General features: G+C 44.0%; 1 long non-coding RNA gene across 1 annotated transcript in view; it reads left to right on the top strand.

Annotated features, from left to right (window-relative positions):
- Positions 1-23015, top strand: part of Gm51669 — a 63664-nt gene that overhangs the window by 497 nt on the left and 40152 nt on the right. The window contains exons 2-5 of the long non-coding RNA XR_003948128.1: positions 124-332; positions 1395-1454; positions 2013-2093; positions 3152-3332. This is a non-coding gene — a long non-coding RNA (predicted gene, 51669). The remainder of the gene's footprint in view (positions 1-123; positions 333-1394; positions 1455-2012; positions 2094-3151; positions 3333-23015) is intronic.

The raw sequence follows: 23015 nt of genomic DNA, 5'->3' as shown, positions 1-23015 counted from the left end.
TGTTGAAATCACATATTTATTTATTTATTTATTTATCTATCTATTTATTTATTTATTTTTGGATGAGAGCGCTAAGTCCATTAGCTGGATATGAATGAGTTACTGTTGATTACTTAATTTCAGGGCAAGTGCATCGCTGATGATGGGCAGCTGTTGTGATGGTGGCTGGGCATAATTACCAGAAAACCAAGAGGTCTGCTCCACTTTGCTTATTAAAGTTAATCAGCCACTGCAGAGGCTGTCGACTCCTAATGATTTTCGTTAAATTTGGAAAAAAGTTGAACTGCAGATTAATTTCAGCATCCTTCCTCCAGATACTTCTCATTGAAAAGGTGCTAAAATTCTCAAATGAACAAACATTAAAAAGTGTCTGTTTTACCCAAGGAGAGGATTTTGTTCTTGTCAAAAAGCTTCTGTATTTTGCCAGGGTTCTCTAAAGGAAACGGAACTGATAGAATGAAGTATATGTATATAATTATATATACACATATAATGATATATAAATTATACTTAATTTTATTTTTAAAAAATATTTTTATTTTATTTTGTGTGTTGAAGCATTTTCCCTACATGTATGCCTGTGTGCCCTATGAATGCCTGGTGTCCACAGAGCCAGAGGCCAGAAGAGGGCTTTGGATCCCCTGGAACTAGAGGTGTACATTGTTGTGAACCAGCACACGGGTGCTGGGAATTGAACTCAGGTCCTCTGGAAGAGCACCTGAGCAAGCAGTGCTTTTAACTACTGAGCCACTTCTCCAGCTGCAATATTTATGTTTTAAAAAGGAGACTCATTAGAGTGGTTGGCAGGTTGTGTCCCAGCTAGTCTAACAATAGCTTGTCTCTCAATGGAAAGGCCAAAGACCTGGTAGTTGTTCAGTCCACCAGGCTGGGTGTCTTAGTTGATCATTAGTCTACCTTGGAATCTCAAGTCAGCAGGTTCTAACAGCAGTGAAGGCATGACCCAGCAACAGGATGGATGGACTTGTTAGCGAGAGTGAAGGCAAGCAGGCAAAAGCACACATTTCCTTCTTCCATGTCCTGTTACATGGGCTAACACCAGAAAGTATGGCCTAGATATTGGGTGGGTCTTCCCACCTCAAATAATCCAATCAATAAGGTTACTCTCAGGCGTGCCCACTGCTTGGGTTTTAGTTGATTCCAGAAGGTAGTCAAGTTGACAACCAAGATGAGCCATCAACGGCCTCCTAGTTCCTGAGTTCTTGATTTGACTCACATTGCTCATCTGAGGCAGGTTTGTCGTGGACCCTGCTCCCCTTCCTCCCTCTAGGCACTTCTGTCTTCATACACAAACTTCCTCCACGATCTTGAATGAGATGAAAGATGGATTTTATTTTTACTGAGTACCAACTGCTCCAACTGGAATTATTTTCCAGATTCCTGATTTTGAAGAGGACGTGTGCATCACAGAAGATTTAAAAACATGGGGATACAAAGTAAGAAAACAATATTATAATCCCACCATTTAGAGAGACCTGCTGTTCACATTCTGAGGTCTTAAGCTCTCTCTCTGTCTCTCTCTCTCTTTTTTAATAATAGTATTTGAATTCTATTATGTTGTAGGGTGCCCAGAGTCTTTGTTGTTCCTTCAAGGGAAAGACTGCAATAGCTGTTGTCTGCCCAGCAGGTGGGGATGGGGATTAACAATGCTTTCTAGCCTAGTGACCTTCGCACTATCTGTACGGCTGGAGACCACAGTGGACCCTCCTCCAAACCCTTATCATAAGATTGCATTTGTCAATCTATAGAACCTATCTTCATGGACTTTACAATGAGTTTTATTGTCATTGCATCTGACCTGTATTTAGCTTACTTTGTATATGCTTTGCTGTACACGAGGGACTGGGATAATTATCACTAGATTACGTTTTCACCAAAATGTGCTGTGCTTACACATGCCTAAAGTAAACCACCCGGGGCCGGACTCTCGGAAGTTTGAACTGACATCTGCTACTGAGCTGTGCTGAACTGTACTGCCTTCTTGTCTCCTGCAGATTCTTTCTCTGCAGGCCTGTGAAGGATGCAGAGACCCCTGAAGCTGGTACCCAACATGGGGCTACTTCTCATCCCTTGTGGTAAAACTCTATTGATACAAGGTCATTGATGATGATGATGATGATGATGAATGTAGTAATGGAGAATGCTGACATGCCTTGCCATCAGGATGTAAAGGAAACCAGGAGAGGCAATCTTTTAAGTCAAGTGTAATATAATGTCCTTGAGAATCATGGTAGGAGCTGGGAGCCCCGACTGGAGGCTCCCCATTGTTTTTATGGTAGCATGTATGCCCCTGAGATCATGTGACAGTTGGAATTTATTCTTTGCCTTTTAAAAAATGATTTTAAACTATTTATTATTTATTTAACATATATGAATACATTGTAGCTGTCTTCAGACATACCAGAAGATGGCATCAGATCCCATTACATATGGTTGTGAGCCGCCATGTAGTTGCTGGAAATGGAACCCAGGACCTCTGGAAGAGCAGTCAGTGCTCTTAACTGCTGAGCCATCTCTGCCGCCCCCAAGGATTTATTTATTTTATGTAACACAAGTACTCTATCTGCATGTATACCTGTGTGCTAGAACATTACAAATGGTTTTAAGCCACCATGTGGTTGCTGGAACTTGAACTCAGGAACTCTGGAAGAGTATCCGGTGCTCTTAATTGTTGAGCCATCTCTCTAGCCCCCCCCCCCTTTTAAATTACAAAAATAGAGGAATTCCAAGTGCTGACTAAAGGTTCTATATATCCTACTTACAATTGTTCCTGCTTTAGAAATTGGGTCTGTATGAATTTTTCACTAGGAAGGGGCCACTGATCAATCCATACCAGGTTATTCTACTGTGAGGGAAAATAAGACACTAAGGGGTCCCTGGGGCAGCCAAACCCTGGTGAGCATCCCACTCATGTGGCAGCGCTTGGCCGGATCCCATTGGGCAGAAAGGGTCATGGGTGAACTGATGGAGTCTTTGTGAATGAAATTAGTGTCCTTATAAAAGAAGGAGGACGCTGCGTTCACTCTTCCTCTCTGTATAGTATAGCATGGTACAGTACAGTACAGTATAGTATGGTGTAGTGTCTGACAGCCACTTCCAGAATGACTTTCTGCTTTCTGTTTCATTTTGTCAGAAGTCCAAATCCTCATGTTTTAAAGGGATGCAGGGACCAATCAAGGTGCGAAGGGAGTATTTTCTGAAGCCTCTTTTCAGAACTGTGGCTGTCACTCCATTCATAAGATGACTTTGTACAACATTGGTCCTGATAGAAGCAGAGGGACTTCAATAGCAATAACATGCAACTCCCGAGACAGGTATTTTGCAGTTCTAATTTTTACTTCCGTATGTTGCAGGAACAGATGCATATTGTTTCATTGTGATTTGCTCCACTGTGAATCACAGATACTATGTTTTTATGAACTGATGGTTTGTAGAGAGACAACTTGACATGAGTTTGTAAGCATCAATTTTTTATTGTTTTTTTTCTTCAAATAATCCTTCCTAGTGTTTGACAATCAAGTATTCTTAAAGTAAGATATGTACTTTTATAGACTTGGTACTATTGCATAAGGCTGTTTACATTATCTGTCATATAGCATAAATGTAAACTTTATTTGCATTGGGAAGCAAACAAAAAAAAGTATGCCTACTTTCCTGTGGTTTCTGCTCAGTGGGCTGGACTGGTGTGGAATCATAGCATCTCTAGGACATAGCCACAATAGCAACATGATCCTCACAGTAGGTCAGCCTGTGCTGGCTGCATTCCCACTCTTCCTAAATTGGGTTCTTTTAATCTACTAGCATAGTTTCAGGAAAGCTGGTCTATCATCTCATGAGTGCTGAACTGTAAAGTCTGCCCAGTGTTTGTTTGGGTTGGTTATTGGATGGGGGGAAGATGGTGTTCATATTGTTTCCCAACCTACAGAACTGGTGTCAGTCATGAATCAAAAAGCCCCCAAAGTTCTTGTGACATTATGCACTCTTGTGAGGAGCATGCGTATACGAGCCCGGGATGGAGGCCTGAGTGTGTGATTCTCAAGCTTTCAGTGTTGAGTGAAGAAGACTCTGCTTTGTTACTCTCCTTTTTGTTTCTTTGACAAAAGCCCTCACCTATTCTGGTTGGTCTTGAACTCACTATGTAGCATAGAATGATCATGAATTGCTGATCCTTCTGCCTCAATCTCATGGGTTTATAGGAATGCACTGCTAATTCTGGTGATTAAATAACCCTGAGTATTTAACATTTAGTGGTGCTGGGGTTAATCCCAGGGCTCCATGTTCTACCACCAAGCTGCGTTTCCATCCTCCTTGTCTTTGTTCCCTGAGACCAGATTTCACTGTGGGCGTGGCACTAGCTGGCTCAGAATTTGCCCTGTGATAGATAGGCCAGGCTGACCAGGTGCCTGTAGTACTGTCTTCCCGCCTCTGCCTCTGAAACGCTAGGATTACAGGACTGCTTGTCTCGTTCCTGTCCAGTTGCTGAGAAGATGTCTACTTCCATCAGAAAGTCCCTCAAAGTATGTATGAAAGGATTTGCCAGAGCTTTTCTATTACGTATAAAAGACTTCGATTGCCACAAGAGATCACTCTGAATCTTTCCGTTGTGTTTTGAGAAACACACCCAAAATCTCAGTGACTCAGAAGGGACAGTGGACAGAATGGTCCAGTCTCACTCTCAGGAAATAGAGTTCTTAGCTGCAGAGATGGCTTTATAGGCAGCAACTGAAATTCACTTAACCCAAGGTCTAAACTTTTACTTATTATCCTATGAAGTGGAGATTTAAATCCTAGAAAAGTCAACATCAACATATCACTTTTTTTTTTAACTGTTTTATGAGACAGGGGTTTCTCTGTGTAGCCCTGGTAGTCCTGAACTCACTTTGTAGGCAAGGCTGGCCTTGAACTCACAGAGATCCCCTGTCTCTGCCTCCCAAGTGCTCAGATTAAAGGCGTGAGCCACCATGCTTGACAGCATTACACTTCATCACATTATATAACATCACAACAAAATCAGATAATGTCATAGAGGGGCCTGTAAAAGGCCAAGCAGGGAAATACTGGATTATTTTTCTACTCCTTGCTGCCACAGCTCTTAGGGATACTATTACCATTAATAATTTGAATGCTTGAAAAGTAGAAAGAATGGTGAAATTAACTATCATCTATATATTATAATCTCTATATAATAATTACATTTTGCAATGCATATTTAGCCTCTTTTTACTTTTATTTTTGCTTGAAGGATATATATTTTTTAAAACAGGGTCTCACAATGCAGTCTTGGTTGGACTAGAAAGTGTGGTAAGCCCTCTGCCTCTACACTTTCCCTACTCCCAATACTGGGGTTACAGGCCTTAGTTATTGCGACCATGCCCTACTTTGCTGAACACTTTGAAATAAAGGCATTAATTTTTTGCTATTGCTATGTTTGTTTATTTGTTTGTTGTAGTAGGGTCCTACATAGACCAGGGTGGCCACAACATTGCTGTGTAGTTGAGGATAACTTGAACTTCTGATCTTCCTATCTCTACTTCTACAATGCTGGGTTTACAGGCATGGGTCACCGGGCCTGGCCTATGTGGTACTGAAGTCTAGATCCAGGCCTTGATACCTGCCTGGAAAACACTTTGCCAGCCCAGCCATACCCTCAGCACTGAAGACATTTTATTTTACTTCAACTAAGCATGACTCTTAAAAAAAACAACAACAAAACTTTATTTTATTTTGTTTCTTTGCATGCTTGTGTGTTTGTGTACCACGTGTGTGCTTGGTGTCTGAAGAGACATAGAATCTCCTGGAACTGGAGTTACAATGGTTGTGAGGCCCCACATGAGTGCTGGGATCACAGCTGTGTGCTGCCACGCCCAGCTCACACTACCATTCTAATCTAACAAAGTAAATGATAATTCTTCACTATTCGCCAACACTTAGCCTGTATGCACATTTTCCAGTGGTTTCCAGCTACATGGTTGAACAAACAAGCTGGTTTATTCTAAAAGGGGCAATGCCAGCCATCATTCAGGTGCTCTGGTTTCCTTGTTGTTGACCACTTAGGGAAGCTAGCCTCACTGTGAGATTTGCCAGTCAGCAGAGTTGAAGTTCCCCACTGTTAGCCCAAGAGTGTGCTTTTAGCCTACCTGGCATGCAAGCATAAACAGGCCAGTTATTCACGACCGTTGACACATCACGTGGCAGGAGCTAAGTGAACACTGAGAGTTGTGGTTTTAGTGTTTCTTAGTGCACACCCACAGAATGTTTTAGCCCTCTGAAGGAGAGAAAGATGTACAGTAGACCTGGGCATGAACGCCTCCTTTATGTGCGGGATCTAGGATAGTCCGGACTAGAGAGGGATTAAGGGATTAAGGGAGTTGCCAGGAACTGGAAGGAGGAAAAAGTGGATGATGTCAGTCAAAAAGTACAAAGCCTTCACTATGAAAGATGAATGCTGGTGATCCAGTGAATGAGGTAAGGATCAAGTTGACAATACTATATTGGATGCTTATAGTTTGCGGAGGGGGTAGACTCTAGTGTTATTTATTTATTTATTATTTTTTTATTGTGTATTTATTTCATTTACATTTCCAATGCTATCCCAAAAGTCCCTCACATGCTCCCCCACCCACTCCCCCACCCACCCACTCCCACTTCTTGGCCCTGGCGTTCCCCTGTACTGAGGCATTTAAAGTTTGCATGACCAATGGGCCTCTCTTTCCAGTGATGGCTGACTAGGCCATCTTCTGATACATATGCAGCTAGAGACACGAGCTCAGGGGGTACTGATTAGTTCATATTGTTGTTCCACCTATAGGGTTGCAGATCCCTTTAGCTCCTTGGGTACTTTCTCTAGCTCCTCCATTGGGGGCCCTGTGATCCATCCAATAGCTGACTGTGAGCATCCACTTCTGTGTTTGCTAGGCCCCGGCATAGTCTCATAAGAGACAGCTATATCTGGGTCCTTTCGATAAAATCTTGCTAGTGTATGCAATGGTGTCAGTGTTTGGAGGCTGATTATGGGATGGATCCCTGGATATGGCAGTCTCTAGATGGTCCATCCTTTTGTCACAGCTCCAAACTTTGTCTCTGTAACTCCTTCCATGGCTGTTTTGTTCCCAATTCTAAGAAGGGGCAAAGTGTCCACACTTTGGTCTTCATTCTTCTTGAGTTTCATATGTTTTGCAAATTGTATCTTATATCTTGGGTATTCTAAGTTTCTGGGCTAATATCCACTTATCAGTGAGTACATATTGTGTGAGTTCTTTTGTGATTGGGTTACCTCACTCAGGATGATGCCCTCCAGGTCCTTTATAATTGGCAGCTAATTGTATCTACTGATGGGTTGCAAAGTAATAGATTGATATTTGTGAGCAAATGAACCACTCCAAATATCTGTATTTGTGTGTGTGTGTGTGTGTGTGTGTGTGTGTGTATGTGTGAACATTTAAAATTCTCCCTTTCAACTGTTTTGAAATTACCATTACAATGTTACATAAATATAAGCCTATTACATAAAATAAGCCTGGCACAAAGAGACAAATGCCATATGACTTCATTTAATATGTGGGATCTAAAAAGGTCAGAGTAAAAATGCTAGGGTTGGGTGATGTGGGGAAAGGTGAGGCGCTGATCAGTAGGTAAAGCATTACAGTTGGAAAAGAGGGATAATTCTGATGTCCCATTATACAACAAGGTGATAATATTTAACAATAAGAAATTATGATTAAGTCTGCTTACCCTTCCCACACTCATGCAAATGCTGTCTATGAAGATTTATAGGCTGGATATTCTGATTGCTAATAGTTTAGCACAATTTTTTTAACAGTATATGTTTCTATGTATACACATACATCTACATATTATATCACACACACACACACACACACACACACACACACACACACACACATATGTTAATATATCATAGACTGAGAAAACAACTCAGTGTTTGCTGTTTAAGTGTGAGCGTTGTAGCTTAGAGCCCCCAGTACCTGTGTAAATGCTCAGTGACCTGGTGGCCTGCCTGTAATCCCAGTATTTGGGGAGCAGCCTCAGGGGATCCTCAGAACAAGCTAGTTAGCTAGAATAGCTGAATCAACAGACTCTGGTTTAAGCTTGCATACCCTTGCACATGCGACAGACACATTCTAGGCTATTAGGAATGTGGTTGGAAGGATTCCGTATCCCTAACACCTTGTGTACAAGCTGCACTCTTGTGCGAAGCCCCTTGCCTCCCTGCTCCCCATTTCATTTGTATTGCTTATGTGCACGTCTTAGCCACACCCTCATTCCATTGTGCACTCTTTGGGGCAGAACCACCCTGAATAGTACCTTACACGTGGTGGTTTGAATATGCTTGACCCAGGGAATGGCACTATTAGGAGGTGTGATGGTCTTGTTAAAGGAAGTGTTTCACTTCAGGGGTAGGCTTTGAGATGCTCCTGCTAGCTGCCTAGAGCAGTCTTCTCCTGTCTTCTTTTGGATGAAGATGTAGAACTCTCAGCTCCTCCTGCACCATGCCTGCCTAGAAGCTGCCGTGCTCCCACCATGATGATAATGGACTGAACCTAAGCCAGCCCTAGTTAAATGCTGTCCTTGTAAGAGTTGCCTTGGTCATGGTGTTTGTTCACAGCAATGGAAACCCTAAGACAATGCGGTCGGTGCCCACTATATAATTAACAAAAGAAAACAAAACAGAACTTATTCAGGACTATCCAGTGTTCTTTCAAAAGGTGGATCTTATGAATGGGCATCTTGATTGTGAAAATTAATGTTCACTTCAGATTATAATCTGAAAGAAGTAGATGGAGTATGAAAAATCTCTGATCCAAGCATGCAAGCTAAAGAGGAGAACACTCCCCCTGAATGAGATTAGGAATCAGAAAGATCAGAAATCTCACCAAGGCTGAGCTCCTCATGCTCCAGAGAAGCAGAGGAACAGAATTCAGCCTGAATCTCGACAGAGAATCAAGATCAGGAGAGACTGAACGTGGAAGTAGGGAGAGAAGTTAGGTTTGGAGTGCTTTGGAGAAGGATGGGAGACAATCACCATTTCCTTGCTTATGTCTGGCTTAGCACTTACCCTGGTTTGAGGGGAAGGGACAGATCTGGGTTCAGACCCCAGTTTCACTTCTGTGGTAGCATGACATTGCAGAAAAATCACTAAACAGCCCCATGTTTTATTTATATTTAATTTATTGCTGTCACTAGTGTGTGTGTGTATAATGGTGTATATGTGTGTGTGCATGTGTACAAAATGATGTATGCATGTAGTGTGTGTTTGGTATGTGGTATGTGTACATGTGTGTATATAATGATGTGTGTGTATGTGTATATGTGTGTAAAATGATGTGTGTGTGTGCATGTGTGTATATAATGATGTATGTGTGTGATGTGGTATGTGTGTGTGATGTATATGTGTATGTGTATATGTTTATGTGTGTGTGCTTCTGTGTGCATGTGTGTACATGTATGTGGTGGGCACACATATGTCATGCATGTGTGTGGAACAGAAGATAACTTTCAGGAATTGACTCTTCTGTGTGTTCTGAGGTTAGTATTCAGGTCATCTGGTTTGTGCAGCAAAAAACCATTGTAGAAACCTGTTAAGCTACCTCATCAACTGTAAATACCCCAAATGTTGGCCTTCTCTTATGAAAAGTACTAATAATTTGGCTGACATTTCATGGCTGTTTTAGATATTGTAGCTATTAGCTGGGTGTTGTAGTCACACTGTGGAGAGAGCATACTGCCACTATAATATCTTACCCACCACAGTTTCCACAGTCATCCTCATCTATTGATGAGGACTTCTCAGAGACAATTATGCTTAAAATACCATCTCCTACAGTGAAATAAGCATAGGAGATATAGGGATTTATGGCAAGATAGGGGTTTTCAAGCAAAGCAACTCTCTGTCGGTTCATGCTCATCTAATCCTTGTGATTCACATGCAAGTTCTGCAGGTCTTCATGGCTAAAGACTCTCCCTAACATGTACTTCCAAAGCCCTGTGATGTTTCCATCTTGCTGGCCCAACTTCTGAACTGGCCAGAAGGTCTTAGAAACAACAGCACCCTCAATTCAACTTCAGTGAGAGAAATATTTTCTCTAACTGCCTTAGGATTCAAATGATCTTTTGCTATAGCGAATTCATTCCCACAGGATTGAAAAGGCAAGATATCATTGTGTTCCAGGAAAGATATTGTCACTACAGCGGTTGGCAGGCTCTTGTCAAGGCTCAGGGAGTTGCCAGAAGACATGCAAAGGCTGTGAATCAGGCTGACTACTCTCTAGATCCTCAGCCCTGCTTTGGGATTTCAGCTTACACGAGAACTGCTTGGTGTTTAACTCAGGTTTTCAGGTTTGGGACAGTGTTTTTTATGACACATTCTGGGTGGCACTTCGGTGTAGAAGTCCACCAATTTGCTCCCCGAGCCAGTCTGTGGAATTGACTCTCTGGGGAATTGATTGGCTTCTGGTGATTTGACTAGAAACTGGGAATCAATGTCTAAAGGAAATTTCCCATCATGGCCCTGGGCATTTAGACTTCCACATCCCTTTCTTGGAGCAGGTATGTGTGTGTGTGTGTCTGTGTGTATGTGTCTGTAACTTCGTCTTTGTTATCAAACTCCTCATGGCCAGACATCTCATAGCTTAACATGTCAGAAAAAAAAACTTTTAGGGATATTATTAATTTTTAACACAGAAATAAAAAAGTGGTACTGATTTACTTCAAACTTTGTGTTACTTATTTCCTAATCATAAGAGATGCTGATGAAACCTGTCCCAGGTGATCAAGATGTCTATGGGTGACAGCATGCTGAAGAACCTCCCTGGTGGCAGTCACCATCAGTTCAAACACTTCATTTGTTTATTCACCCATTAAACAGATGTTTATATGGCAAATGGTTGGGTGAATGGAGCTATGGCTGCTGCTGCTGATACAGGGGCACAAAACAGAAGTGCTTCATACTTTCTGCAGAGGATTGCAATGCAAGAGTCTGTGAAGGTCTACAAGAAGCTTTCAGTATTAGAAAATGCAAGTTCATCAAATCACCATACCACAGACAGAGAACTGGAAACAGACCTATGGCAGTTTGGCAGTGATGGTAGATTTTTGACCCCAATAAGAAGTCAGCCTTTCCTTCCTTGAGTAAATGATCATTGCTCTAAGTAGCTAGGTAGAAGGAAGAACTTTCTAGAATGTGGAATAGTAGCATAGGAAAGGTCTGTAATGGGAAGGAAACCTATAGAGAGCTGAGGGGTCCATATGATATTTAGGTGGCGTATTGGTAAGATTTGATGCTACCATAACAAATCAAAAGAGTGGGAGAAGATGATGCCATTTGAAGATGGTTTTACAGTTTATGCTCCCCCACCCAGTTGATCCCATACTAGGTTGGCATCATTCAAGAAGGTATGAACCCTAAAAGAATGGAGTCTTATGTTATTGTTTTGTTTCTTTGTCTGAGGATTGGAATGTGGTAAAGGCAACTTGCCTTTGGTCCTAGTTAATTTGAGATGCTTTGAGACAGCTAACAGAGTTACTTGGATGCCATCCTGTCAATGGGCACAGAATGGAGCAGGGGGGTGGGTGTTGGAATCTGGGCTGGATATGGAGTGCTGTGTCATGTAGGAGCTGATGGTAGTGGAGGCAGTGAAGGTAAGTGTTTTCCAGAGATGGAAGAGAGGTTGACTTGTGGCCGCCAAAGAGCAAAGATGAGCCCCAAGGAATTCTGGCGTGTAAAGTACAGGAGAGGAGGAGGGACCACCAAGAAGAGAGCTGAAGGAGGTCACTTCTTTCATGAAAGTAATTTGCTATTAAAAGTCAACTGGAAGATGCTCATTGACAGAAAGGGCTGCCCAAGAGAGATGAGGCAAAGCCCTAGGAAGACAGACAAGGATGGGCTCCAACATCCTATCCCAAAGTAGTTCTACCACATTGCCACTAAAATATTTTGCTGAATTGGTAGTCAAAGACAGGTGTTAGGCATGGGTACAAAGAGGTCTTTATCTTCAGAAGGCCTGCATGATTTGCTTTGGACTTCCTCTTGCCCTAGAGAGGAGATAACTCAATGATCTTGAAAGAGCTGTGCATTTGTACAGAGACTTTCAGCATCAAGAAGGACGTGAACATGGGCAGTTCATCTCCACCATTTCCTTCTTCCAGCTGGTCATCCAAGGTCCACGATTCTCCGTGCCCACGCTTGACTTCAATAGAAAGACTCAACTGGAGCAATTCTTTCTTTTTCCTTTCCATTTGCTGCAACAGAACTATTCTGCCGCATAGAATCCCTAATTTAAATCTCATGAGTCAGCTCTTCCACTAATGAAAGATTTAGCATTTGGGACAGTTTTTGTGGGAACGTTCTGCAGAATGGGAAGTGACAGCTGCCTTATCAGACAGCTAGATTCCAGCTGTGTAAGCAGTCTGGGCCTCAGAAAGCTATCAGAAGCAGTCGCTCTATAGGAAGAAGTCAAAGAACAGCCAATTCCACAAGTATGGGTTTGGATTCTATGATAGGGTGAGAGAATTTCTGTAATTCTGTAATGGTTGTTGGAAAGACTGTTTACAATTCGTTATATATCCACTTGTAGTATGTGTGTGTGTGTGTGTGTGTGTGTGTGTGTGTGTGTGTGTGTGTGTGTAAGTAAGGGCAAAGGCTGGAACCGGCACATGTTCACAGCAGATGACTGTGAGAGTAGATCAGGAAGCATGGTTAGGAGCTTTCCAGGTAGGGATGGGAATACACAAGGCAAAGGCAAAACCAGAACTTCACCTTTGGGAATTGCACGTACTCCAGGCTGGGGTTGGAATGTCTTTCTGTAGAGTTGGGCTTGATTTTGTGGGCAAGGAGAGCCACTGACGGTGTTTGTATTCAAGATGAGAGAGTTCATGAGCTGGAGGGAGAATAGGAGCAATGGGGTAGTTCTAAAGGAGATGGCAATTGAGCAACTGCAGGGAAGGACAGAGAACAGAAAGGGAGGAGCTAAACTGAAGCCCAGTGTGGTGGCTCATGCTGTAATATCAGCACTTGGGAGGCTGGGGCAGGCATATCACTGTGAGTTCAACGTCAACTTAGACTACATAATGAGTTCAAGGCCAACCTGGATTATAAAGGGAGACCCTATATAACAAAACAAATGCAAACCACCACCACCACCACCACCACCAAAGACAGAAGAATAACATAAATATGCTAATACAGTATTTGGAAGAGGTCAGAGGTTGGCTTAGATCCCTATGTGGCATTTAACTCAATTTATCTCATCTCTGCCTCTGTCTCTCATCAACCATGTCTGAAGTTTGTTTATTTGCTTTTTAAAAGAAATAATCACACCAACAAATGTTTATTCTGGTATCTTCTTTGCAGTTTAAAATTTAAGGGCAATCTACCCATCTCCAGGCATGTTTCATCCAGTAAACCCAGGGTTATGTCCTGCTATTGGAACACTGAGAGCCTAGGAAGGCCCATGAGGAGCAAAGACAAAAGCTCTGGATCAGGGTTGCTTTTGGGATGCAGCAGTGGTACACTGGTGTACTATATCAGGAACATGAAAAGTGGGGAGGGAAGGACACGCTGAAGAGACAGCAAGCACGAGAATGAGAACAGAGGGCAGATGGGAGAGAGAAACCAGACAGAGCCAGCCGCACTGGAATCTTTCATTCTGACAGGTCCCAGCGCAGGCAGCAGACCTTCTAAGGAACCACTGCAGCCTGCCTGCAGAGGAGGAGCCTGGCAGCCCAGATTTGCCAAAGACAAATGCTGCTCTGCAGACAGGGAGCAAGGGCACTGCAGAGAGGCCAGCCAGGAGCATGGTGCTGTGCAGAGGGGCATGGGAGGACAAAGGGTGGAATGCAGGATGGGTGACTCACTGAGATCCCTGCCCAGAGCAGGCGTGGCTTCATGGCCACCCCTCGGAGGGGCCTTAGCATCTTCCTTGTGCTCAGGACACGGAAGAAAGCTAGCTGGAGAGTACACATTCTCTCCCCCCCTCTCTCCATCTTCTTCTCCTCTTTCTCCTCCCTTCTTCCCCCTCCCTCACCCCTCACCAATTCCTTCCCCTCTCCTTTTCCTCTGCCTTCTTCAGGAAGGCCCCCCCCCCCACCCCCCGTGAGATTGGCCTTTTAGATATGTGACCTTGGATGAGCCATGTAAGCTTTAATTTCCTTGTCTAGAAAATTGGGGCAGCTCCTAAAACAGCTATGCAGGCTAAATAGAAGATGCTTGGCATTGCCCTTTTCACCTGGGGCCATGACTCAAGCTGTTTTGTTCCTGCAGAATCTGTATGACTTCGTAGTTAATGGCTGACTCATCTAAGGTACCAGTAGCAGCTTGCCTGATTGCCCCTGCCAGGAGAATGACAGAAGATTGCTCAGCCAGGGTGCCCTGCAGCCGTTGCCAGAGGCAGCCAGAGACTGTTAGGTTGTCCTTCTATGAAAACCTACCTCCAAAAGCCACTTGCCTTTCATGGCACATTCACCCTGTGTCCAGTGCCATGCTAGGAGCTGTGCACCGAGGATGCGGAGCTATTTAGCAGGCCTTCCTTCTGACCTGGATGCAAAAGGGACCTTAGCACTGGAGAGGCTAAGATTATAAATCCCAAAGCTCAGAAATAAATAAATAAATAAATACAGGGTCTGTATTTCTGAAGCCTAGGGGCCTTGGCATTGGAATTCTATACCTGTATCAAAGCTGTCATGTCTCAATGACAGACACATCTCATACCAAATTAAATAGGAGACTTGATAAGGGCCTAATATCTTTATCATTTTGTGCCAGGTGTCACACCATGGTAATATTACTATAATCTGATAATGGTAGATGCTGTGAGCTACAATTTTTAGTTGACAGGACACATCCTCTATAAGACATCCCAAGGTCACATGGAAAGGGCTTTGCTTAAAATAAACTTAATTTATTTTTAAGCTTCATACAAGTGTATGTTGCAGGTTGAACAAACTCCACCCATTTCTCCAGCCTCCCCTTTCTTGCTCCTCCCTCTAGTCCTCCCCTTCAACCGCCTAGATAATTTTACTTCTACTCTCATGTCATATATACACAATTTTATGTCCATAGGAGATACAGGAATCACAAACGAGAGAAAGCGTAAGATATTTGTCTTTCTGAGACCATCTTAATTCATTTAGTAGGGCGATCACCAGTTATACCTACCTTCTTATAAATGACCTGGCTTCCTTCTTTGGGATTGAAAAATTCCATTTTTTTATAGGTGTCTCGTTTTGGTTTTTTGAAACTCATTCCGCTATTGTTAGCTAATTGTCTGACCCTGCAACAGAATACTCCAAGAATGGAGTATGTCCCCTAAGAACTTTCTGGCATAAGTTTAAGAGTAAGGATGACCCCACCCACCCACCCAGTCCCTACTGATAATTAGTGTGTACAAACCACAGCATCATAGGGCAGAAGGAGAGAGTTAACTGACCTGGATTGGGGAGCTCCTGGGAGGGTCTGCTGATTTTGTATGGCCAGGCAGCCTTTCCCCATGAACAACAGTGAGCAAAGACTACATATCCCCTCCCCCCCCCACCCCCCCCCGCCCACACCATATTCATTGCTGCTGTGTCTTGACAGCTTAACAGAAGGAAGAGTTAATGTGAGCTCAGAGGGCTTTGTCTGCCATGGTGTAGAGAGCATGAGGGAGCAGAGAATAAGAGTTCACAAGAAACAAGGGGAGCAACAGGAAGTGGCCAGGGGTCATATATGCCAAAGACTCACCCCAATAACTTATGTCTTTCAACCTGGTCCCACCCCAGAAGCTTCCAGAACCACCCTAAATAACTAGTAGAAAACAAAATATTTGTAACATGAACTTGTTGGGGAGGGCATTTTGGATTTAGACTATAGCACTCAACCAGCTCTTCTGCTCTCCTGGGTCCTGAGGTCACACACCCATGTCTCACTGAAAATAGATGACAGAGAGGGGGAGGGAGAGGGGGAGGGAGAGGGAGAGGGGGAGGGAGAGGGGGAGGGAGAGGGGGAGGGAGAGGGAGAGGGGGAGGGAGAGGGAGAGGGGGAGGGAGAGGGAGAGGGAGAGGGGACTGGCAAGAGAAAGAATGCATGTGGCAATTTTAGATCCAAATCTCTCCCTTGTTGGCTAGTCTCTGGACCATCATGCCTGAGACTGGGTTGATCTTACCACTCATTGTCCAGGGATTTGAGAGAGAATCCATTCTCAGAGTGAGAGAACTGTGTGGAGACCTGCATGATTGGCAGGGGACATTTGACATGTAGCAGTGCTGTGGGTGAGGCGAAGGTGGCTTCTCTTCAATGCATGGTTTTACACATTCCTACACTGTGCACAGACTGTTGTCTGTGTTCATAAGGGCTCTAGCTGCAAGAAGAGTCCAGAGTTGAGAGATATGCTGCTAAAATGGCCTCATCACTAGGAGAGACAGGGAGAAGGGACAGGGATGGAAAGGGAAGGGGAAGGGGAAGGGGAAGGAGGAGAAGGAGAAGGAGAAGGAGAAGGAGAAGGAGAAGGAGAAGGAGAAGGAGAAGGAGAAGGAGAAGGAGGGAATGAGAGAGAGAGAGAGAGAGAGAGAGAGAGAGAGAGAGAGAGAGAGAACAAGCAAGCACTCGGGGCTTTACAGAAGCTAGCCTGGCAAGTACTGTACCACTGAGCCCCAACTGTTAGTTTTGAGACACCATCTTGTTAAATGACTGGAGCTGGCCTTGAACTTGTAGTCCTTCTGCCTCAGCTTCCCAGTAGCTAGGATTACATACAGTTAGATGGTTAGATGTCTTTTCAACAAAGTGGCCTGAAATACTTTTATTAGTCAGGAGTTATCACTTGAAATTCCTTAATCATTTGTGCAGCAGATAATCTTTAGGCATTTACTCGTTGTCAAGCACTGTGGTAGACACTAGGATAAATAGCTGAGCAAAATCAGAAAGCATTTCTGCATTTCAAACCTCAGTGTTCAGTGGGAGAGCAAAGAGGCCCAGCTCTCATGTTAGTATGCCAAATGATGTAAAATCGTCATGGTGACAGGGTAGGTCAAGGAAGACGTACAGGTTTCCTGGCTGATGAAACCAGGGGTGAAAACAAGGGCATGTAAGATGAGACAGAAGAGAGGGGACTGTGCATGCCAGGAGGGGAGAGGATGGCAGACAGGCAAGACAGAGCCAGCCTGAGGTAGGAGAGGCCTGTGAGACTTAGGGCTGAGGGTCAGGTGAGGCTGCAAAGACAGACCAGTTCTAAGTCCTGCATTCTCTATCAGGTTAATGCTATTATTCTGAGGATAGTGGGAACACACCAGAGGAACCAGGGGAGCTTTATGGTGACGTTCTGTTCTTTTTGTTTATTTTTAAAAATTAGATTAAATGAATTGTTCTTTTTAGACAGGGTCTTATTGCACAGCCACAGCTAGCCAGGAACTCACAACCCTCCTGTGTTGCTTTCCTGAGTGCTGGGGTTGCAAGAGAGAGTTACTATGCTGGACTACATCGTGCTCTGAAGAGAGTGTGTCGGATAGAGCGGCAGTATGCAGAATGTATTGGGGGAACTTACTGCAAAGATGGATAGGTCCGGTGGTGGCTTATGATGTCATTTGTATTTTGTTTGTGGATTATGGTTAGAAAGAAAAGAAGATGCCTTGGAACCACTGTTCCAGAGACTTCCGAGGAAACAGGAAATTAGCAGAGGGCTCTCAGAAGAACCCTTAGCCAAGGATTTCCCAGGATGTTTCTACAAGCCAGGCCTCACATTAAAGAAGGCCCAGAAGTATCTAGTTCAAGGCTAAAGCCAAATTAAGCCCACTTTTCAAGCCCCAAGCACACTATATGCTGAAGAGAAGTAAATGAAAGGAGAAGGGCTGCTAGGAGGGCATATGACTGCCTCAGGTCCCTCCACAGAAGGTGCTGAGCCCAATGGCTTTGTGGGTTTGTCAAGGACTCCATCAAGCCTAAGGCCTAGAAGTCTGCCACCTTATTATGAAGCCGGGCTAACAGGGAACTCGCAGGCCTCCTGTCTTACCCTCCGGAATGCTGGGACTATAAGTGTGAGCTACTACGCTTGGGTAAGCCGTGATCTGAAGAGACTCTTCCCAGGCTAGAGGAAGTCGGTCCCGTTTCTAAAGACTGCTATGAAGATAGAAGATAGCTCTGCTAATCTTGTTCTTGCCTTTCCTACATGCTCTGTGATTGGGACTCTCATCCTTTGTATTTGTGGCTTGAGCTCAGGGCCCAGGGTTTCTAAAACATCAGAGCTGGGGTATTTGGGAAGCTGAATGCTTTGTAGGCATCCTGTCTTTAGGAGTCTGGCAAGGAGTGATGAGCTGAGCCATAGAGAAGCTGGTTCTTTCGGTTGCCACAGAAACCGAATTGAGCTGGATTTAGCATTAAATTACAGGGTACACACAGAGATGGAGTTAAACATTTGTCTACCCTGCCTGGTTTTCTTTTCTTTTCAAACAGAGGCATCTCAGAAAGTGGCAGCAGCTCCCATGAAACAGAGTGGGGCAGCAGGGCACAAAGGGCACAGGGTGGGGGCTGCCAAGGCTTTGAAAATGCCAAGGGCTCAGATTCCCACTAGACGCACGGTTATTGCCCAAGCATCATTCTCCTAGATGCTAGACTCTGCCATGGAAGGAGTGCATCAGGGAAGAGAGCAGAGAACTGAGCAGAATCCAGAGCTGTTGGGTTTGAGACATTTGCTACCAGGTGTGCATAGCTGCAGATAGCTTGTTGAGATGTGCTGTACATGTGGAACCCATATACCAGATCTCAAAGACAGCATGATTAGAAAGAATATATGTCATGTAAAATAATCATTACATTGAGTTGACCAAAGTTTGGGTATGTTAAGTAAGATATGACTTTAAAACAATTCTACCTATTTCTGCTTACAGTTGGCAATGGTGTTACTGGATAATTTAAAATCCCATGTGTGGCTCACACCATATTTCTGATGGGCTGTTCAGATTCTGAGACTGTTCAAAGCTGGATTAAGACAATCCATTAACTGGAGAGGTTGTTCAACCTCAAGTTCCTTCGGATTATTTGCAAGATGGAGGTGTCAAGCCTTCTCTAGAATCCTCTGAGTTTATGACAAACATTTTATGCTATTTTTCTCTTCAGGTCAAGGTACTCATTTCCCCAGTTGCCACAGTTTAATGTATACTGACTCATTTTTCAGGAGCTGCATTGGGTATGCATCACAGTGGCCAAAGATCTCAAAGAAGCCACACGAGCAAGTAGCTGGGTTCTCCCATGCCACCATGTTTTCTCTCTATCAGCAGACATTTATGCTAAGGTTTTTTTTTTTTTTAATTTTTGATGGACACTGCCTTATAAACATCTTATAGAAGAAGAAGAAAAAGTCCAGTTTGAATTGCAAATGGGTTGTTGTGTTAGTTCATTTTCCATTGCTATAACAAAATACACCAGGCTGGAGACTTTGTATAGAGGAGAGGTTTATTTGGCTCATAGTTCCAGAGGCTGCAAGGTCAAATGGCATTGCAAGGGCTCTCTGGCTATATTACTAATGGTGAATGACATTGTGTGGGAGGAGCATTGTGAGCAGGAAAAATCATGGCAAGGCAGGAAGCCAGAGATCAGGGAGGAGCTGCTTTCCCCCCTGTTCCTTCTCTTAGAACTAACTGAAGTCCAAGGAAACTATATTAATTCCCCTTGAGGGTATCCTTCTAATGAATTAATTGCCTTATATTAGGCTCCACCCTTCAACACCCCCCCACCCAACCCACAGGAAACCATAGCAGCTGTCTTTGTATGAAGGTGCAAGCTTGCAAATGAACTGCTATGAATGGGTCTTCAAAATACTCTAAATAAGCAATGCTCTGGGCAGTAGACATAGTCATTATTATAGAGATGAGTTGAAATAGGAATATACGTTGAGTTCCTGAGAAAGAGCATATAGTTTGAGCAATTGGCCTGGTAAGAGAAAGGAGTGTAGGAAGAGGCATGGAGATGAACCAGTGGTAGAGCGTCTGTCTTAGTCAGGGTTTCTAGTCCTGCACAAAACATCATGACCAAGAAGCAAGTCGGGGAGGAAAGGGTTTATTCAGCTTACACTTCCACATTGCTGTTCATCACCAAAGGAAGTCAGGACTGGAACTCAAGCAGGTCAGGAAGCAGGAGCTGGTGCAGAGGCCATGGAGGGATGTTACTTGCTCAGCTTGCTTTCTTATAGAACCCAGAACTACCAGCTCAGGGATGGCACCACCCACAATGGGCAGGACCCCTCCTCCCCTTGATCACTAATTGAGAAAATGACTTACAGCTGGATATCATGGAGGCATTTCCTCAAGGGAGGCTCCTTTCTTTGTGATAACTACAGTGTGTATCTAGTTGACACAAAACTAGCCAGTACAGAATCTAAGGGTTTAAAAAGTTTTGGTTTGCATGTTAATGCCACCAAAGGAAACCACCTTGGAAGAAGCCCTGGGCAATCCAACAGAATGACACCACCTCATCTCTGTTTTCTGTCACTCAGTATCTGGCAATGGATATGTGTGTTGCAGTAGCCACTGCTGTGGTGGTAGAGATGATCCATGTCTATATGTTGTAAATAAACAACCAGTATAGGGGTTGTGGCCTCGAGAGGTAGAATTCAGAGATTCAAGAGAGGAGTACAAACAAGGGTGGTCTTGCTCTCTACTCTTCCCAAATGGAATATGTGACCTCATTCCCTGACAATGTAAACTCCAGAGTCCAGAAGAACAGGTTCTCAGATGAGAGCTTTCATCAGTGGATAAGGGCTCATTATATTCTAAGCTGCTACTGCTCGTCCCCCCAGCTCTTTGTACTAAGAGATCAATAGGGGGAAAACTCCATCATTCTGACAGGTATGAAGGGCCCTATAAGAGGAGGCGATAGTGTCATTATCACATAAAGGGACAGGAAGGCATATGGCTAACACTAGGACCTCTCTTGATAGGGCCCAGTTGAAAGCAAGTGGCCAAGAATAGCATCCATGGTCAGGGGCAGGTGCGATTAGGGGCTCAGCCTCTTTAGGGATAAAGGTTTGTATAGCCTCACTTGGTACTTAGGCCACCAGAAGGATTTTGCCAGGGTGGAAAGAATCTAAAATGGATAGTAGAGGAGCCTACTACCTGGGAAAGAGTCAGCTGGCACCTGCATGTCCGATGCAGTAGTGGTGGTCTGTCCCACTCCCATTAATCTGAAAGTTTCCCCAGGTGGACAAAGCAGTCAGAATGACAGGTCAAGGGCAACTTATAGTGTGAAGTCAGCGATGATACACTGCTGGATATTACTCAGATTTCTCATGCAGGGCTAAAGTATTTGTCTGAGAGTATTTGGGTCCTAATGACCTGAGAATCTCCTTGATTTACTCTCATCTGAGAAAGCCCAATTTACCCCAAAGGGACACCCCTATATCCAATGCCCGAGTGGTATGGAATATTATTTGTCTGCTCATTGGTCTGGATCCAGGACTGCATTACAGGACATCCCGACCCCGGAGCTTCCTGTAAGCTTTAACCACTCCCTTTCCTCAGTCTTGCTTTTGTTGCTCCCTTAATTATTCTTGGTAGCACCCCAAAAACTCTCCCTGAATGCCAACCTGTCATACAATGCACTTCCTGGACTACCCCACCTGAAGGCTCTATTGGCAGCATGATGTAAGGGAGTGTTGAACTCAGCTTGGAAGCTCTGAGTTCTAGCTGAATAGGTGACCAGGCTAGCCCAGGCTATCCACGTGTAAAATGGAGATGTTGGGGAAGGAGTTTTAATCAGGTGCTCTGGAGCCACTTCTAGCTGTAACTTTGCACTAGTTGGGGAAGGGGCAGAGTTTCATGAGGTGTGTACAGGAAGCCCATGAGTCCTTCAGGTGTACTCTGCTTGTTATCTATCTATATCTGTACACATCACATATCTATAAATCACATATATGACGGTTGCGTGGTTTTCCCATTGGCCGTCCCATTTAAAAAGAATCAGAACTGGCATAGGTGCTTTCCTAGCTTGTCTCTGGTCTCAGATGTTTACTCTGGAGTACGTGCAGGCACCAGATTTGAGTTGCTCAGGAATGGCTGGGAACTGGTCAAATCTCCTCTCTACGGAAATAGACTCAGTATGGCTAAAGGTTCTCTCATTTTCACGAAGCCTTATGCAATGGAGGCAGCTACCCATATTTTGAGAACCAGGAACATTTGGGCTCAGGATTAAGCTGAACAGGCAAGAAGTGAATGCTACATGAAGAAGTCTAAGTGTGATCTGAATGTTACTGTGGACACCAACTGCTACAGATGGGCCAAGCCTTCATCTCAGGTTGTCATGTAGAAAAGGAAGCCAGCCACGGAAAGCAGCACTAACACATTGAAACAGTAGCCCAAGGGGGTTGCAGCTTAATTAAAACAATCAAAAGGCAGAAATGAAGATGAGGTTCCTTATAAGGTATTGTCTTAGTCAGGGTTTCTATTCCTGCACAAACATCATGACCAAGAAGCAAGTTGGGGAGGAAAGGGTTTATTTGGCTTACACTTCCATACTGCTGTTCATTACCAAGGAAGTCAGGACTGAAACTCAAGCAGGTCATGAAGCAGGAGCTGATGCAGAGACCATGGAGTGATATTCTTTACTGGCTTGCTTCCCCTGGCTTGTTCAGCCTGCTCTCTTATAGAACCAAGATTACCAGCCCAGAGATGGCACTGCCCACAAGGGGACCTCCCCCCTTGATCACTAATTGAGAAAATGCCTTACAGCTGGATCTCATGGAGGCATTTCCCCAACTGAAGCTCCTTTCTCTGTGATAACTCCAGCCTGTGTCAAGTTGACACAAAACTAGCCAGTACAGGTATATTTTCAAGGTAGTCTCACATCTTCATCTCTGTTTCATGCTGAAGAATGTCAATGTCTGCCCGTGCCTTGTCATGAAGTCATTTCACCGTTGTTTGATTCTGGCAAAACAGGACGATATTGTAGACTGACGCTGTGAGAGCTGAGAGTCCCCCTTAAAAGCACCTGCAAGCTTCATTGCTTCATACACGTTGCTATC

This window comes from Mus musculus, chromosome 1 (genome assembly GCF_000001635.26).
Source record: "Mus musculus strain C57BL/6J chromosome 1, GRCm38.p6 C57BL/6J".
NCBI lineage: Eukaryota > Metazoa > Chordata > Mammalia > Rodentia > Muridae > Mus > Mus musculus.
This window is presented reverse-complemented; position numbering and strand designations above follow the sequence as displayed.